At 42.0% G+C, this 20494-nt stretch overlaps 1 protein-coding gene across 10 annotated transcripts in view; it reads left to right on the top strand.

The window, feature by feature from the left end:
- The window catches only part of tenm4 (teneurin transmembrane protein 4), a 2250110-nt gene that overhangs the window by 557960 nt on the left and 1671656 nt on the right, over positions 1–20494 (top strand). Inside the window, exon 1 of one of the 10 annotated variants that reach the window (XM_087988073.1) lies at positions 13087–13105. The exons of the other annotated variants lie outside the window; for them this stretch is intronic. The gene's annotated coding sequence lies outside the window, so the exon portion shown is untranslated. Of the gene's footprint in view, positions 1–13086; positions 13106–20494 lie in introns of those variants that run through there. 10 annotated transcript variants of the gene reach the window in all.

Consider the following 20494-nt stretch of genomic DNA (forward strand, 5'->3'; position numbering starts at 1 on the left):
TGAAATATTGATTCAATATATAAAAGCAAGTTTAACATTTTAAGGAATCTCTTACAAAAAATGCTTTGAATTGTCATTTGGGGCGGCACAATGGCTCAGTGATTAGCACTGCTGCCTCACAGCGCCAGGGACCTGGGTTCAATTCTGGCCTCGGTGACTTTGTGTGGAGTTTTGAGAAGATTTGTAGCTCAGGTTGAGGTTTTGGGTGTAGATTTGCTCGCTGAGCTGGAAGGTTCATTTCCAGACATTTCGATACCCTACTAGGTAACATCTTCAGTGGGCCTCAGGTGAAGCAATGCTGAAAATTCCTGCTTTCTATTTATATGTTTGGGTTTCTTTGAGTTGGTGGTGCCATTTCCTGTGGGAATGTTATTTCCTGTGGTGAAGTTACTTCCTGTTCCATTTCTCAGAGGGTGATAGATGGGGTCTAACTTGATATGTTTGTTAATGTCAACAAACATATCGAGTTAGACCCTATCACCCCCTGAGAAAAGGAACAGGAAGTGACTACACCACAGTAAATAACATCACCACAGGAAATGGCATCACCAACCCAAAGAAACCCAAACATATAAATAGAAAGCAGGAATTTTCAGCATTGCTTTGCCTGAGGCCCACTGAAGATGTAACCTAGTAGGGTAACGAAATGTCTGGAAATGAACTTTCCAGCTCAGCGAGCAAGCCTACACCCAAACCTCTGTGCGGAGTTTGCACGTTCTCCCTGTGTCTGGGTGGGTTTTCTCCAGGTGCTCCAGTTTCCTCCCACATTCCAAAAGATGTGCAGGTCAGGTGAATTGGCCATGCTAAATTGCCCATAGTGTTAGGTACGTTAGTCAGGGGTAAATGGAGGGAAATGAGTCTGGGTGGGTTACCAGAGGGTCTATGTGGACTAGTTGGGCTGAAGGGCCTGTTTCCACACTGTAGGGAATCTAATCTAATCTAAAACCAGAATCAGAAAGCATGACTAGAAGTAGTATTACAAATGCATCTTGAATGAACTGTAGTTTCTGGAGTTTTCCCTCACTGGTATAGTCAGAGTAATGGCTAGAAAGGTGGGAAAATATGATAAGAATGAAAATAATAAGGTTTTCAATAGTTTCTGACATCCCCCTCAAAATTTTCACGGTGACTTCAGAATTCGTCATTGGTCTATGACTATTTTGATGAATTGCATCTCATTAAAGCCCATCTCACCTTATTGCCATTTCCAATTTTCCTTTCCTTCACTGAGAAACTAGATGATGCAAATTCCCAGTATAAATCAGATCTTGTACTTGGCAGTTGTAACTTGTTAAATGTTTGTCCCAGCCACCATGCAATTGCCTCTTCAGAACAGTGATCTTTCGTGTCGATGGTGATCAGTGTCCTCAAATCTTTGTCCATCAGCAACCACCAGCCTCAACATGTCATCATGGCTGCTCTTGAGCCAGCTCAGACCTACATTAGGCCTCTAACACTTGGAACTCAAGGCCAACAAGGATTTGCATGCTTCTGCTTCTGCCAACTTGCATAGCAGGCAAAGTCGGGCATACATCTTACGTGTCAGCTCAGGAGACATTCTGTAGCTTTCAAATTGCATTTTTAGGGCTTGTTGACATTACTGTTTACTTAGAGACAGCCAATCTCTGTAAACTTCACATTGTGTTTTTTAGATTTTTTTAATTAGATTTCCTACAGTATGGAAACAGGCCATTAGGCCCAACAAGTCCACACCTACCCTCCCAAGAGTAACCCACCCAGACTCATTTCCCTATGACTAATGCGCCTAACATTATGGACAATGTAACATGGCTAATTCACCTGATCTGCACATCTTTGGACTGTGGGAGGAAACCGAAATGCCCAGGGGAAACCCACGCAGACACGAAGAATGTGCAAACTCCACACAGACAGTCACCCAAGGCTGGAATCGAACCCGGATCCCTGGTGCTGTGAGGCAGCAGTGCTAACCACTGAGCCACTGTGCCGCCCCATTTGTTGAGCATGCGAATTCTTCTGAGGATGTAAAACAGCAAATGTCCTTTGCAGGTCTGGGAGAGTGTGGCTCTGATCTGAGGCAGGACTGACTCAAGGGACATTAGGTCGTGGAGCATGGCTGTGAATGTGGAGCGGAGGATCTGGAAACGGAACCATTTCTGAAAGTTTTGGATTTGTAGTAGGTACTGGTTGTCCTGTTCGGGTCCAAATTGCATTGTTCTGAATGTAGTCCAGGGTCCATGCGGAATCATTTGGTTCCATAGGCAGACGCTGAGGAAGGAGATGTGGCTGTGGTAGCAAGTCTGCTTCAGGATGTGGCTAAAGAGCTTCAGGGCAGAGGAGATGACCTGGGGGAGTGCGGGGTGTAGAGAGAGAGAAACTCACAGATCTTTGTAGAGAGAGGAGAACTTCAAGGTTGGCATCCTTGGAAGAGGCTTTGCAGTAGGGTTGAAATCAACTAGAAGAAAGTGAGGACTGTAGATGATGAAGATCAGAGTCGAGAGTGTGGTGGTGGAAAAGCACACCCTCATTCCTGATGAAGGGCTGAAGCCAGAAACGTCGATTCTCCTGCTCCTCAGATGCTGCCTGACCTGTTGTGCTTTTCCAACACCACAGTCCCGACCCTGATCTCCAGCATCTGCAGTCCTCATGTTCCCCTCTGGTGGAACCCAAACTGAGCCTCATTTAGCAGATTGTTGTCAAGTCCCCCATGAGAGTACTATCAATGATCTTTTCCATTTCTTTGCTAATGGCTAAGTGTATTTAGAGTTGAGCTGTATTTTCTGATAAGCACATACCTGGGCAATTTTCCACTTTGCTGATTAGATGCAATTGTCAGAACTATGCTGGAAGGACTCAAAAGGACAGCAGCTAGATCTGGAGCATAAGCCCTCCAGTACTAAAGCTGAATTGTTGCCTGAGCCCATAATCTTGTGCCCTCCCCTGTAGCAAGTTTGGCTGGTGGGTGGGTACCATTTAATCATTGGTTGGGCAAGGTGCTACCTTCCTGTCTTCACCCAGAGTTACATGCATGGCAGAAATCCCCATGGACCGCCTTCCCTCTGCACCAAGTGAGGCCCTTGGTGTACTAAGAAACACATAACAGCAATGGAGGCTCGCTGGTACAACTTTGATGGAAAATACAAGAGGACAAGGCTCAAGCACATAATTCTTTGATAGAGGCCAGGCAAGTTGGAAGAGTTCTTAGGATGCATTGATTGACTTCAGTACTAACTTAGATTGTCAGCTCTTGTCTGGCTCGCATTGCTTTCTTATATATAGTCTTTCCTGCTTAGTGAAAGGTTGCCAACACTTTGTGGCTGGTAGTGGGAAAGGCAGGCAGTTTATGATAGCAGAGAGCAGTAAACTATTAATCTGTCAGTCAGGTAGAAGTAGACATGTTATTGTGCAGCACCGTGGTACATCAATTTCAGGCTTTCAGTGCATGCCAGTAGTTTACATGAAAAGTATAGTACATGTGCTTCAAGCAGACAGCCATCTGTGAAAGCCAAAGAGAAGCAGTCTGCAGTTGGTTGAAGGAGGGCTATGATCAGTGAAGGTGTTCCACCAAAATCAGTCAAGGAGCCATCCTATTTCAGTTCAAGGGATTGGACGTGGTCAGTCTGGCAATTGTCCCACCAATTCAGGATGAATCATTGTTCTTGTAGCTCAGGGTTTGGGTAATAGTCAGTATTTGCTGGGCAAGTTCCATCAGTTTGGGAGTTACATTTAGTTGGAGTGCCAATAAAGCATTCGGATGGGGTAGGGTTGAGGGGGTAATGCTTGCCTGGTTTCTTCCTATAGTGAGACAAACTAATAGATTGAGTATGATGGAAGTGGATGGAATAGCATCTAGTGATGATGCCTAAGTAAAAGAGATGGAGTGGTGTCCCCATAATGTGAGTATAAAGTACAGAGGGGAGGAAGGGTTAGCAGTTTCAGAGGATGAGCTGGGTGAGAGCCCTTGAGTGGAAATGATGCACATAATAATCAGAATTATAATCCATAAACCTCAGTGAGATTCATGTCCATTGGCAGATTTAGTGAGCAATGGCCCTGTGAGTGTGAGGTAGCAGAGAAAAAATGGTGGTACTTGCTACTGTGGAGCATAGATTTTCATTCCCATGAGAGATATTCCCAATGATGGGGATGTCCAGAACCAGGAGTCACAGTTTAGGGATATGAGATGAGGGGGAATTTATTTATCAAAGCAGTGGTGAGCCTGTGAAATTCTTTGCTACACAAAGCGGTTGAGGCCAAAATATTGAATGTTTTCAAGAAGGGGTTAGATATAGTTCTCGGAGCTAAAGATATCAAAGGGTATGGGGAGAAATCGGAAAAGGCACTCAGTTTGGTGATTAGTCACAATTATACCGAATGATAGAGCAGGGCCAAAGGGCTGAACTGCCTACTCCTGCTCCTATTTTCTTTGTTTCTATTCAATTCTTCCTGTATTGCTGGGCAGTCTGCTTCATGCAAAGCACAGCACTGGCCATAGAAGCAATTTGTGTCCAGGCTGGCTAAGTCTGGTGGTATGGTCTCCTGTGGTGATTAGTAGGAAAATGATGGCCCTCTTCTCCAACAGTCAATCCACCAATACCTCCAGGTCCCTACCTGAAAGTAAGGAACAAGATTTCCTTTCCTTTGGATGATTGACCTTGGAATAATCTTTGAGCACTAGTTTTGCAGGGTTTGAAATCATGTACAGTTGAGCTTTAAATATGGTGCCACATGGGGTGATAGCTGTAAGGTCCCAACGGCAACAAGCACTTCTGCATCAATGGCTCTGTAATTTTCTGAGAAAGAAACCCAAGATCACAGTGCCTAATTAGTGCGTTGAAGAGTGAAAATTGCATTGGGAATGTCACTATAAGCCACGGTGTCTCAACGCCATGTATGTCATTCAACAAAACATTTGAACTGAAAAGGGGAAATTCCAATGGATTCAACAATGTGCTTTAATCAATATGATTTGATTTGTAGACAACAGGGATAATTACTATTGTAGTTTTTATGTGAAAGATAATTGTTCAAATATATTGTGTATTATAAGTTTTAATATTCTGTTATGGACCAGGCCAGGCCGCCTCAAAATATTTCAAGGAAGTGGCCCAGACTCTAACTTGACTAATTGTTTTAAACAGGTATAACACGGATATTCTAGGAGTGGTGCAGTCGGTCAAACCACATGGTTTTAAACAAAACAGAATTTATCTATAAGGTTACCAAATGAAACACAAACAAAAGAGAACAGAATACTAAATAACTTAACCTCTCCGAAAACCCAACAGATCGTCCCGATGTAATGATGCTGTTCCAAATACTTGCAACAATTGCCATTAACACCCTTTGGCACAAAAGATAAAATCAAACCCAGGGTCTTACAGGAGAGATTTCAGCGAGAGGAGGATCAGTGTGGAGCTGCTTTGGGTCCAGCAGCTTCAAAACTGCCTGACTACTTTCAGTGACTAGGCAGAAGTGGCTACTGCAGATGCTGGAGAATAAGAGTCAAGATTAGAGTGGTACTGGAAAAGCACAGCAGGTCAGGCAGCATCCGAGGAGCAGGAAAATTGATGTTTCGAGCAAAAGCCCTTCCTGATGAAGGACTTTCGCCTGAAACATAGATTTTCCTGTTCCTCAGATGCTGCCTGAATTGCTGTGCTTTTCCAGTACCACTCTAATCTTGACTGCTTTCAGTGACTAGCCAGATCAAACCAGAGAAAGGCTGAGCTGGGAAAACTGGCCACTCCCCTTTCATTGTACAATTGTTGTTTTAAAACTAAAAATGTCTTTTGCCTGAGGCAGTATCTGTTAACTATAATCAAATTTTTAAAAAAACTATTTATGCTACTTAACTATGTGATCTGCTTGCATTGCTCATAAGACAAAGCTTTTCACTATGCCTCAGTACACATGACAATAAATTCAATTCAACTGGCCCAAAAACCAGTTCAAGCCCAGGCTTTTCGGAGTCTTTGTCTTTTATGACCTCTCTGGAAAAAAAAACAAGGACAACATAATCTTGCTAAAGGAGCAGCATCCTCATAATTCTATATACTGTAAATAAAAAATCGCAAGGGTGATGTAGTTCATTTTTTCTTGATGAAGCTGTTATGAATATCTGATTCTGTAACTCATGTATTTTACAGTTATAACTTTTCGCAATACAATTGTCCATTGGTAGTAAAGTGGTAAATGTAAAATAAATGGAAATACTTGAAAGAATTGAAAAAAATGACCTTGGGCAGTTGATGTTCGAAGTGTTTAGTTAATAATTTCTATGGTGCAAATTTGAAGTCACTGAACATTTTGTTTCTCCATGAGTTATTTAGTAAAATTGAGAAGTCATGATTTATCTCCAAAACAAGTTTAAATTCATCATGTAATCACTTTTATATCTCATTATATTCATTAGTGATATAAATAATCATGGGGGATTACAAAATCAAAAGAATTATTGTGAAGGTAAAAGTATTAATTTGCACTTTTGTTTGAAAAGTCACAGTTATGAAAATAGCTGTGAGTTTGCTTTGACTGAAGTGCTTTTTTCTCTGCTTCTCAAAGCATTCGTTCACCATTATATCCTCACCATTGTTCATCATGCTGTAGAATGCATCTGGTAAATTTTCTGCTACCTTCTCATTTGCTGAGGGACCTGCAGACCCTGTTTGGAACTGCTTGTGTGGTAGAGGGAAACCATACTCTTCATTAGAGAAGGTAAAGTTTAAAATATGATAGCAACTAGGTGCAAGCAAAACTGATATGGTAGACACTTTACTTAAGGCTATGAGGGAGATCTCAATACTTTCTCCTCTGAAATCTAAAGCTATTCACCTGAGTTCATATTACATAACCATATTGAGTTGTGCATTTTATAACCTCAACATTAAACTTTAAGACCATTATGCCTTAAACAACAGTGAACTGTGCATTTTAAGACTTTATGGAGTCAGTTGAAAGTTAAAGTTGAGGAAGCAAAATAAATCTGTATTAACAAGGCCTGCACCTTAAGCAGAGAAAATACAACTTTTATTATTGAGGTGAGAAATTGAGTTCAGATTGTAAAGAGAGTTCATGAGTAAAGAAGCTGGAAGATTTACTTAGCACAAAGCTCCAGGAAGAAATCTACAGGAATCCACACAGTGATAACAATCAGTCTGGTGAATGCAGTGAAACCTAAGCTTGAGCTGATTAGTGCACAGTCAGGAGTTTTTAATTTAAAAAAAGAAGGTTGCATGGAGGAATTGAAACAGAGTAACTTCTGTGCCACACAAGTGTCAGGCAATGGCCATCTCTGAATAAACAGAATCTAACCATTTCCTTTCGACATTGAATGCTATTACCGTTACTGAATTCCTTATTATCAACATCTTGGAGTTTACCCAAGATGTATAAATATTATAGCAACGAAGGCAGGTTAGAAGCTGGAAGTCTGTAATGAGTAACTTCTCATATTCGTAGAACCACTGCTCATCATTGGGTAGAGTGCTGTCACCAATTCTCATATCTGTACTGGATCTAAGGACCTGTTTGGATAATGATGGTAGGGCATGAATCACTACTGAGTCTTAATCAAAAAAGGTCATTTATCTTAAAAACAAGATGCAGCTCATTGCACAATAGCAATAGGTAGATGCTATATTAGACATAATCACAAATATTGTCAGGAGCCAAGAATAACACATTTGACTCCATTTGAGATCTCAAGCTGGACTCCTCTTTCTCAATTGAAGACTCTGACATAATCATTTAGATGGCCTTAATGCAGCCTCCAGCATTACCTCTTGCAGAGCCATTACCTTATACAGCAAAGCTGACCTCCACAAAGCCTGCTTATCATTCACAAGGCAGCAGTCAGAAGTGTGATGGAATATTCTCACTTGCCTAGATAACTGTAGCTCAAGCAACACTGAAGTAACTTAACACCATTGATGATAAAACAGCCATTCAATTGACATGCCATCCACTACTTTTAAAATTCAGTCCCTTTGCCATTGGTGCACAGTAGTAATAGTGTGGGCCATCTATCAAACAGTTCAAAAAGACAGGAGAAAGTGAGGACTGCAGATGCTGGAGATCAGAGTTGAGAGTGTGGTGCTGGAAAAACGCAGCAGGTCAGGCAGTATTGGAGGACCAGGAGAATCGGTATTTCGGGCATAAGCCCTTCATCTGTTCAAGAGGGCATCTGGCCACCACGTTCTCAAGCACTGATAATACATAATTCTATAACATCTTATCTGGTATCCTCTTGGGGCAGTATGGCAGCTCTGTGCCAGGGACCTGGGTTCAATTCCAGTTTTGGGTGACTGTCACTGTGGAGTTTGCACATTTTCCCTGTGTCTGCCTGGGTTTCCTCCGGGTGCTCTGGTTTCCTTCCACAGTCCAAGAATGTGCAGGTTGTGTGGTTTGGCCATGGGGAGTTACCCATGGTGTCCAGAGATGTGCAAGTTGGGTGGATTGGCCATGGGAGGTGGGTGATTGCAGAGATAGGTTGGAGAAGTGCAGTGGGTCTGGGTGGGACGCTCTTCAGAGAGGTGGTCTGGACTCAATGGGCCAAATGGCCTCCTTCCACACTGTATGGGATTCTATGACATGAAGACCTAGCCAGCAATGCCCCATCCCATGACTGAACTTAGAAAGCAGCACTTTTTGTTGCGTCAAGAGGATCTTTCATGGTACTATAAGAGCAACAAAATCATTTTTTTTTTTAATCAGTAACAATTTTATGTTTTTCAACAGTCCTCGAGCAGGACCTTCAGACATTCTTGGTTTGGCAGCTTTATATTTAGTTCTGTTGGTAAGGAAGGGAAAGTGGAAATTGCACTTGGGTCCTAAATGTATCACAGGACCCTAATTTGAATGGCATGCATGTAGTTCCAGTTAATTATATTAATTGAGGAAAATATAGTTGGAGGGCATCGAATAAATGCTTGCTTGAGCAGGTATAAAGAGACATTCACTGATATAGGAGTCAAGTGGAGTCAAGAGATGCATACTTGTCATGTTTTGCTCTATGAATAAATCTCTTCCAACTGCCTATGGATGTTTTTCTTCAATGAGTGGTATCAGGATTATATACTCCCAGCACCAGCAGTTCTCTCAACATAAATAGTGGCCCTCTTGGGCAGAAATTTGGTACTTTTTAAAAGTTAATTTTATTTTGTTACCAAAATGTTTTCACTGAAAGGTGCGGCATAGGTGTGACTAAAAGTGTGCACAGGTTTCTGATGGATGAGAGTTACACCATTGTTTATTTTAATTATGTTATAAGGGCTATCAACCTCACATCTATGAAATGTAAAAGTTACCAGTGTCTTTGGAAAATTATTGGTATCCACAGACTCCACCTTCTCTCTCCCATTTGTTTTCTTAGTTTTACAATTGAAATGTTTTTCATACTTGTACCTTGCCTTCTTAAGTTATTGATTTATTACTTTAAAAACAACACATTCTTAAAACTGGAACTGCTTGAGATGTTAAGGTAATTGCGGGTTAGTGGCTCAGTGGTTAGCACTGCTGCCTCACAGCACCAGGGTCCCAGGTTCGATACCAGCTTCGGGCAACTGTCTGTGTGGAGTTTGCAAATTCTCCCGCATCTGCGCGGGTTTCCTCCAGGTGCTCCGGCTTCCTCCCACTGGTCAGGCGAACTGACCATGCTAAAATGCCCATAGTGCATTAGTTAGAGGGAAATGGATCTGGGAGGATCGGTGTGGACTGATTGGGCCGAAGGGCCTGTTTCCACACTGTAGGGAATCTAATCTAATCAAATATGGTTTACTTGTGGTCCAATGAAACAAGACCTGAATAGCATTAAGATTTGGGCTGGTTAGTGGCAAGTACTATTCACGCCATACAAATGCCAGGCAATGACCATCCCCGGTAAAAATTAATCAAATCATTCATTTGCCATTCCCACACTATTACCATCATGGGAGTATCCATTGAGTAGAAACATAATTTGACTAACCACTGTGGCAATGTGACCAGTTCAGAATTTGGGAATTCAGCAATGAGTGTGATGGAGTGTTCTCCACCTGCCTGGATGAGCACAGTTTGAACAACACTCAAGAGGTTTGACTCCATCCAGGGCAAAGTAAGCTGCTTGATCAACATGGCATCCACCAACAGAACTATGTTGCAAGAAACAGAGTTGGGGAAAGAAAAGACCTCAAGAGAAGAACAGGCTGATTGCTTGAGCCAACATTGGCCTGGAGATTCATACCAGGCAGGTAATTCTCAGACCAGGCGGATAGATTCTGATTGGTCAGAGTGTTGCAGCAGACTCTGACTGTCTCCATGACCCCTTTTATTCAAAAAAAAGGTGCAATGCATTGAAAACTGTTATTTGCCTACAGATAATAGCATCTTGAGTTTTCAATTATGTAACATCTAACATACACATCTGTGGGCCCAGCTGTTGATAAATTGTTTGCTTTAACCCTTTATACAGTCTGGATTAGTGAAGAAATGATTTCCAAAAGCAGAATTACATTTAATGTTGGATATACTTTCCTGAGGCTTGCAAGCTTGGGCTACTGGAGCAGAGGTGGCGTGCTGCCAGCCGCGAATGTTCAATGGGAAGTGTTGTTTGATACAGTCCCGAGGAGAAAGTGAGGACTGCAGATGCTGGGGCTCAGAGCTTAAAATGTTTTGCTGGAAAAGCGCAGCAGGTCATGTAGCATCCAAGGAGCAGGAGAATCGACGTTTCGGACATAAGCCCTTCTTCAGGAATGAGGAGGGTGTGCCAAGCAGGCTAAGATAAAAGGTAGGGAGGAGGGACTTGGGGGAGGGGCGTTGGGAATACGATAGGTGGAAGGAGGTTAAGGTGCTGTTGATGGGCCGGAGAGGGGGTGGGGGCAGAGAGGTCAAGAAGGCGGTGCTGAGTCTGAGGGTTGGGACTGAGAAAAGGTGGGGGGAGGGGAAATGAGAAAGCTCGAGAAATCTGCATTCATCCCTTGTGGTTGGAGGGTTCCTAGGCGGAAGATGAGGCGCTCTTCCTCCAGGCGTCGTGTTGCCATGGTCTGGCGATGGAGGAGGCCAAGGACCAGCATGTCCTTGGCGGAGTGGGAGGGGGAGTTAAAGTGTTCAGCCACGGGGCGGTTGGGTTGGTTGGTGCGGGTGTCCCAGAGGTGTTCTCTGAAACATTCCGCAAGTAGGCGGCCTGTCTCCCCAATGTATAGGAGGCCACATCGGGTGCAGCGGATGCAGTAAATGATGTGTGTGGAGGTGCAGGTGAATTTCTGACAGATTTGGAAGGATCCCTTGGGGTCTTGGAGGGAAGTGAGGGGGGAGTTGTGGGCGCAAGTTTTGCATTTCTTGCGGTTGCAGGGGAAGGTGCCGGGAGTGGAGGTTGGGTTGGTGGGGGGGTGTGGATCTGATGAGGGAATGGTCTTTCCGGAACGCTGATAGGGGTGGGGAGGGAAATATATCCTTGGTGGTGGGGTCTGTTTGGAGGTGGCGGAAATGACGAAGGATGATACGATGTATCTGGAGGTTGGTGGGGTGGTAGGTGAGGACCAGTGGGGTTCAAATTTTAGCATTCAAAATTTGTTCAGATCTTTGACAAGGTACAAATCATTTTCAGGAAAAAATGCTTTATTAATTAACCTTGTTTGATGCAGCACATAATCTAAAAGTGTTTAAAAATAATGCACATAGAAAGAATGAAAAATGCACTTGGTCCTGAAAAACAAAACATCATTACCAGTAGATATACCAGAGAATGGCAGGTTTTATTAGTGCTGTATGTTCCTAACAAGAGCCCACAGAGGTAGGTAATAATTGGTACAATGTTTATCTGGGGAGGCAGCCCAGTAACCTTCGCAGCTGTGAGCTTCCCAGATAATAAAGCATAATTGATCCAGAAAAGGCTAGAGAGGTAGATTTTTCATTAAAACATATGGTGCAGCCTACGTTTCTTGATAAATTTAGTAGGTTTCATAAGAACAAGAATATTATGTTAATGACTACTGACTTATCATTAATGCTTCTTTCAGGATTTTGAGATGAGCTTCCAAGTTTGATAGCACTGTCAGGGGCTATCATAAACATGAGTGACTGAGGATATAGAAACCGTGGAACATGCATGGAAATGCAACCTTTGGGTTTTTGGAAGTTAGTTTTCAAGGTCTCAGACCATATGGGCTAGTTTTGAGACTGGGGAATATTCATAAAATGCTGTAGCTCTTTGTGAGCATTTGAAAAGGTTTGCATGGCCTTAGAGTTAGAGAAGGGGAAGTTCTTGCTGTTCAGTATGATTCAGAAGGAGCATTGAAAAATTGGAAATGTCTGGGACCTGACAGCATTCGGGGAACAGTCTTTATCATATTGTGGCTGAAGATGATCTAAGAGATGACAGCACAAGATTTCCAAATAGAAATAGACCATGCAGCTCTATGAACTCCTCATAGGTATTCCTGCTGTCTACTTCTGATTGATGTATTTTTAAGTTTAAACAAAATTCCAGAGAGAAAAGCAGGTATAAATGTATTAAATGCTAAAAATTCATTGCTTATACAATTTCCATACTTTTCCAGGGAGATGGTGATGCAGTGGTAATTTCATTGGACTACCAATCCAAAAACTCCTCCAATTTAACTCTCTATCACTAGACTATTAATCTTGAGAGCAAAGTTAATGCTTCAAATCCAAAGACTTCAAATCCTGTTTGGGTAGATGATGGAATTTGAATTAAATAAAGAATCTGGAATTAAGGATCTGATGACACCATTAAATTATTGTTAATTGTACACCAGGTTGTACATCTGGTTCATTAAGGTTCTTTTGGGGAAGGAAATTAACTGGAGAAGAGCTTAACTGTTTATCTGAGAATGGTGAAACCTGATGGACCACAGCCCATATGATTCACAGTATTGTGTTGCACTGCACTCCCACTAACACCAGTGCCACTCATTCTTAATCAGCTCAACCTTTAACCGTCTTAGACAACTAATTCCCTCTCTTACCTTATGTAGGTACAAATGGCACCCTGTGAACCTTGGCAAGGAGGCTACTGCTGGTGACCCTCAAATCTGCATCCACATCTGAGATGTGAGCCACTGAACCCTCTCAGAATGCACTAACAAGGCTTTGAACTGCACCCTCCACCAGCTCAGAAACTTTCACTTTGGTGGGTACCCTTTTTTTTAGATTAGACTTGGGAGTACAACCTGGTGGGCGCATGACTGACACATTTCTGCAATAAGTCAAGGAAGAAATTAGTCAGGTCTCTAGCCTGTCAGAGGACTATGGAAGCCATGCCCCTGGTCAGCCCCAGACAGTAAGTGGCTTGGCCATTAATGACTTCATCAAAATGCACAGGAGGGTAGGTTTAGAGAAAGAGCAGTAAGATATATTGAAGGACGAAGGAGCCCATCAACATTAGCAATATCGTGTTGGATTCAGGATGCATGCATCTAACTGTCTCTATGGACTTACTCCCTAGGTACCACATCCATAGGAAATAACTTTTCATTTTTGTGAAAGGACACATACACTCTTTAAATGTCTGCTATGGTGGATATTTCACTGTCAGGATCCTAGAATTGTGAGGGTCAGATCTCCAGCTACAGCAATTTCCATTTGAGTTCTGTGAGCAGATTACTTATGGGGAAGTAACTTGAAGGAACTCCTGAGCCCTCACATCAAACACAATGAAGCCTCATTATGCGTTTACTCAGTGCAACATGAAGGCTCACCAAGGACAACAATGTCATACCTCCATAAGGAACTCTAAAGTATGAGGCACTTTCTAATTATATGTTACATAACCAATGTTTTAGTGCCATTGGAAGTAGAGTTCTGCCAATAAACCTACATTTTAATTTCCCTGCTCAAAGCACAGACTCCTTTGTACATCATAAACCATGTCCTTCCATCCTTACATTTCAGTGTGAGAACCTAGCAGCTGCAAAGCATTGTCTTGCAATGCTGGTTATGAAATGATTTTGTGCAGTGGAAACTTCAGGTTCTGCTTTTAAGTGCCTGGTTCTCATCAAGGTTGCTGCATTGAAATAACAAAGGGAATTAGTGAGCACAGTGTGACACACCTGATTTCTTGAGGTGAAGATTTTGAATGTGTATTCTTGGACACACACATTTTATCACTTTTCTTTTTTTTTGCTTTGCATTCAGATAGGAGCCACTATACAATTTACATCTCCTGTAGACACAATGCTCCTTTACATGCCTCATTACAATTACCTTTGACCAAGAAACATTTAATCATTCCAATTAATTAAAATGAACGTAGATCAAAAGAACTAAAATCAATACCGATCAAACATTACTTAATAGGTAATTAATGCATTAAACTAAAGAAAATATAATTTTGTAATGACACTTACTTATATAACAGATAAAATCCTTTTGAAGTACTTTAAAGCCTTTCAAGTTGCCATGTGATCTTAAATATATCACATTAAAGGAACAGTTCCACAGTTGCTCCCGGTGAAGGTTCACTCACCATGTTGAGCACTTCTGGCATTTTCTATTTTTATTTTAGAAACTTATTAACTGATTTAAATATATATATGAAATCTCTATTATTTCATTATTTCAGATTGAAAACAAGGCAGCCCTAAATTTTCATGAGGATGAATAGAGATACCCTTCTGCCTTTGAAACATATATTCCATGTTGGGTACTGTGTACATTTTTAGAATACCTAAAAGTGATAGGTAGCTGTCTGAGTCAATGCAGAGTCAAATACCAGTCAGTATTCAACCCAGGAGGTAACAACATGAGTGAAACCATCTTGTTCTGACTTGTGTTGCACACTCAAGATGTATTCATTTGCAAACATTATAATACTGTTCGTTTCTTCCCCCGAAAGTTATAGAAACAGTTCAGACCTTCAAGTTACCACTTTAATGAATGCATCAAACAACATAAAATGCATTTTTAAAATTATAATTTTCTTTTTTTCTAGGTGTTACATTTTTGTATTGAGATTGTTAGATGAAATGACGATTAAAATGATTTGGATGATGTTCGACAAATCTGACCCATAATGCCATCATGTGGGCATAGCATGAAACTGCAGCCTTTTTTAACCACTGCAATAGGGAGGACAGGAGTAATCAAAGTGGGCCAAAAGGGCAGCACATAACATGATTGAAAGAGAACTTTTGAATCAAAGAATTGACCTGTATGTTTTAAAATGAGGATATTTTTGGAAAATGCAAGTCTGTTAATGTATAATTTAGAAAAGAAAATCAACAAATGTGTTCTTCATTTGAATAATTAAACATCTCTTAACTTTTATTTATAATGCAACAGAGGGTTGGATTGTGTGCTTTTGATAAAGTGAGGATGGTGGAATGAAAATTGTGTAGTTCCCTTTCTACTTCTCGCTGCACAGCAAATCAAGCATTGGACAGCCAATTAGCAGCTGCCCAGCAGGATAGTGACTGTTTAGCAGTGAAACAGAGTGCCTACACTCAGTCTGGTGCCTAGGTAGGACATTAAGCAGATATTGGGGTATACTATGAGCAAGAAGATGGTTACAGCTTCCAATTTAAAGGTCTCAGTCATATCTTTCAGTTTCTCACTGGATAAATGCAAATTACTGCGGATGCTGGAATCTGAAACCAAAAGAGAAAATGCAGGAAAATCTCAGCAGGTCTGGCAGCATCTGTCAGGAGAGAAAAAAGCTGACTTTTCAAGTCTAACTGACCCTTTGTCAAAGCTTTGTCTAACTGACAAAGGGTCAGTTAGACTCGAAACATCAGCTCTTTTCTCTCCTTACAGATGCTGCCAGACCTGCTGAGATTTTCCAGCATTTTCTCTTTCCTTCAGTTTCTCCTTGGCTCAAAACCTGTGAATAATTAAAGTTACAAGACGTAACGACATGTCACCTTCATCAGTCTCTACAGCCATGGTGTAGTGGCAGATATTTTCTTCTGCTGAGCTGCTATCAACTCAAGTCTGGCATAAAGAGCTCCTAACCATTTTCCTATCTGATGCCTGATGGGCAAGGAGAAATTGCACACAGTTTGGTCATTAACAAGATTGCTAATTGCTTATTTCAAATTGTTGGGTAAGCCTCTGAATTCCATACCTTCATAATATCAGAGACTGGTATAACGATGCTGGACTGCCAACCCTACATTATCATGCAATATCTGACATATGTGCAGGAGATGGGGCAGCTCACCCATTTTACAGCCATATTATTCTTATTGGTCACTATTAAAACTGAAATGTTTTGTCATATTCTTCAATATATTGTCAGATAGTCTTTGTTGGTTAATGTACTTACAAAAAAAAATGTTGCTTTAATTTTATGGAACTGGTCATCTAACAGGACCTGCCTTTTTTTGAGATTGTCTGGCTAATTTTGACTCAAACTATTGTCGCTTGCTAAGACATGGGTAGGGGGGGAAGCAAAACAGGGTCGGTTGTATTTTTCTGACCTGGAATGTTAACAATAGCAGGAATGAGAGTGATAGAACTGCCTGCAGACTACCAATGAGTGGCTCATTAAAAATGTTAATTAGCCAATTAATGGCCATCTCCTAACTGCACATGTGTCTAGCCAGCGCTGGTTGTGGTAACGACTTTGTGGTAAGACCACCAGGTAAACCACAGCTTTGATCAAGTAAATTCCTGTGTTTGGAGAGCAGCCTTCCTTATTTATTGCTGTATGCATTAAGGAGCCCTAGCAAAACTGGAGTGAATGGGATTCAACGATTAGATTAGATTACTTTACTTACAGTGTGGAAACAGGCCCTTCAGCCCAACAAGTCCACACCGACCCTCCAAACAGCAACCCACCTAGACCCATTCCCCTACACCTAACACTACGGGCAATTTAGCAAGCCCAATTCACCTAACCTGCACATTTTTGAACTATGGGAGGAAACCCGTGCAGACACGGGGAGAATGTGCAAACTCCACACAGACAGTTGCCTGAGGTGGGAATTGAACCTGGGTCTCTAGCACTGTGAGGCAGCAGTGCTAATCACTGTGCCACTGTGTCATTCTGACCAAGACAGACCAAGAGCAAATGAAGATGGTTGTGACTGCTGCTCCAGGTCACTTCTGCAGGAGGTCCTTGGTGTGGACTCATCAGCCCAATAATTTTCAATGATTCATTAATGACTTTAAACAAAGGCCTGTCACTAGTGGTGTGCCACAAGGATTGACGGTGGGCCCACTGCTTTTTGTCATTTGTAGATCTGATTTGGATGTGAATATAGGAGGAATAGTTAGATTACAGATGACACCAGAATTGGTGATGTAGTGGATAGTGAAAAAGGTTATCTCGAAGTATAATGGGACCTTGATCAGATTGGCTAATGGGCTGAGGAGTGGCAGATGAAGTTTACTTGGGATAAGTGTGAGGTGTTGCATTTTGGTAAGGCAAATCAGGGTAGGACTTATACAGTTAATGTAGTAGGGATTGTTGCTGAACAGAGAGACCTTGAGGTGCAGGTTAATAGCTCCTTGAAAGTGGAGTTGCAGTTGGATAGGGTAGTGAAGAAAGCGTTTGACACACTTGTTTTCATTGATCAGAACATTTGAGCACAGGAGTTAGGAGGTCATGTTGCAGTTGTAGAGGGCATTGGCGAAGCCACTTTTAGAACACTACATAAATTCTGGTTGCCCTGCTCAGGAAGGGTGTTGATAAACTTGAGAGGGAGCAGAAAATATTGACAAGGATGTCGTTGAGACTGGAGGGTTTTAGTTTTCTGGAGAAGCTAAATAGGCTGGTACTTTTCTCATGTCATACATAGAGAGAGCAAAATAAAAGTCTGTTGGGTGATGCTGCAGCAAAGAGCATGAGTGTGAATTTTGCAAAGAGGAATGTCAGAGAGGCCAATTGTGTTAATTATCACCTCTATACTAATTAAAGCCTTCAGGAAGACTCTTTTAACCATCACTTAAAGATGGTTAAAAGAATGAAGTCATGGTGACAGGTTAACAACAATTGATGTTGGCTGTGCTGAAAGCATATATTTCTGAGTTCAGCAAAGTACATGACACCGATGACCCATGTAACACATGCAAATTGTTGTACCTCCTCAGAAGCTGCTATATTTTAAGCCTTTATTAAAAATAACATTGAATTGATTAATGACAGACTTGGTCAATGGCTTTGGGAAAGCCAATAGCTGCACAGAAGCATGTTGCCCTGTTTGATTAGTGACAAAAAGGTGCAATCATTGGCCTTGATGAAAAATGCATCTGTAACTTCATTAAAAAATAAGTAACAAAAAGTAGCTGAATATTGTGGAAGCAATTAAATTATTTAACCTCAACTGCAGTTAGGAGACAGTGAGGTCTGCAGATGCTGGAGATCAGAGTCGAAAGTGTGGTGCTGGAAAAGCACAGCAGGTCAGGCAGCAATTAAAGGAGCAGGAAAATCGACGTTTCAGGCCAGAGCCCTTCTTCAGGAATGACTGAAGGAGGACTCTAGCCCGGAACATCGATTTTCCAGCTCCTCAACTACAGTTGCCAGACTGGAGGTGATGAGTACAAAATTAACAATGTGGAACTGAACCAAAGACTATAATAAAATTATTATAAAGATTATAATAAAATTATTGTTTTGTTTAGTTGCTCTGTGGAACATCTATTCATCAAAATTAAATCATAAACTCAAAATGGTTCTGGCAACAGATTTATTGGGAAATGGGCTACACAAACACAAATAATATTTCCAGACTTCATTACTGTAGAAATTTATCTCCAGAGTGCCATAAGCATGGGTTGAGTACGTTATAATTGCATAGAGGCTGGTATCCTGTCACCAAGTCACCCTTTATTTACATGTGCATAGTACATTGGCTCGAGCAGCCAGCTCGTAGGCAGTCCTTAGAATGAGGAGACTCTCTGAATCTGCCGTTTATATATTTTTTAACTTTATTAAACCATACAAAATACAGGTAACAATAAGCAAAGCAGCAGTTCACAAAGGAAAGACACTGCATACAGTGGAAAGGGCAGCAAAGCCAAACCCCAAACCCTATCATTCAACCAGTTTTCAGGGAGATGAGGACAAACCACAAATCCCACTTCCATCCATCACAAAGATAACAGTAACAAACACAGGCAAGACAGTGCAATCAAATGAGAAACAGTACATAGAGCACCGACCCAGTATAGCTATAAAAAAGACACCTGACACCTGTCCACAACACATACTGATCAGACTGTCCTTGGTTAGCCTTCCTGCAGGACAGTAGTCAGCCTTCCGGTCTCTGGCTGCCCTGCGTACTGACTGACCCTCCCCAGGCCCGCTTTCCTCCAGGCTGGTCGTCAACCACCCAGGTCCCAGTCGCCCTGCATACTGACCAGACTACCCCAGCCCACTTCCCTACGAGCTTCTTGTTGGTCTTCCGATCTCTGGCCGCCCTGCGTATTGATTGACCCTCCCCAGCACAACTTTCCTCTGGGACAAACGTCAGCCTCTGGCTCCCGGTCACCCCTGTACATTTCCTGTGTTTTTTTAAAACACCAACAGCAGTAATAACACACTGACTGTGTGGTCCAGGCAGTTCAGGGGTCAGTCCTCCTCCTTAACACAAAAATGGAGAGATCTTTTTTTTGGATTTTTTTCCCCACGGAGTCCCCTAAACGTATTATTTTTTTAAACAATACAGTTTACAAAAAACAGTTAACATTAGCGGCTGCATACAGAGTAACAGCAATTTTACAAGAAAGGAGCAGCAAAGCCAGGCCCCAAACCCTACCATTCAATCAATTTTCAGGAAATGAAGATAAACCTGACCAGGGTGACAGTGCTGAGGACAGACTACCCGCCTTCCGGCTCTCTGACTGCCTCTACGTACCATCTGCCTTTCCCCACCCTGATGCGCCATTCGACCTGAGGACTGCCCTGACCCACCTTCTAACCACCTCTAGGACAGCCCATCCCCTTCCCTGGGATGACAGTGCACAGGGCAGCCAACAAGCCTTCCGGATATCAACCTGCCCCTACGCACCTTATGGCTTTTGGCTGTTCTGGAAGGGGGCAAAATAGATCCAGCAGCATCAGGTTGCTTAATATTCTGATACCATCATAAGCCTCCATGCCAACTCACCCACTATCCACTGTGGGTAGATTGCTGGACCAATTCTGAGATGAAACAAAATAAAGTTCAAAAATCTATTACAGTCTCTCTTTATTAATAATTATACATACATTCATGAAAGTCAATTTAAAACGTGTAAATCCCCTCGAGTACTTACTCCCTGTACACACAAACAGACTTGGCTGTATCACCCACACAATGACAACAGTCTATCATCTACAAGATGCACTGTGGTTAGTAAGGCTCCTCCAAGAGCACCTTCCAAGCTCTCTGCCAGTACCACCTAGGAAGGCAAAGGCAGCAGATGCATAGGAAGACCATCCCCTGCAAGTTAACCTGCAAGCCACACATCATTCTGATTGCAACAATGCCTCTTTTCTTTCATAGTGCTGGGTCAGAATCCTTTCCTTGCTAATAAAGCAGTGGGTGCCTCCATAGACCAAGGAGTATAGCAATTCAAGAATGCAGTTCACCACCTT

Source organism: Chiloscyllium plagiosum, unplaced genomic scaffold (assembly GCF_037043375.1).
Source record: "Chiloscyllium plagiosum isolate Xiang-an unplaced genomic scaffold, Cpla_swu_hap1 HiC_scaffold_6, whole genome shotgun sequence".
NCBI lineage: Eukaryota > Metazoa > Chordata > Chondrichthyes > Orectolobiformes > Hemiscylliidae > Chiloscyllium > Chiloscyllium plagiosum.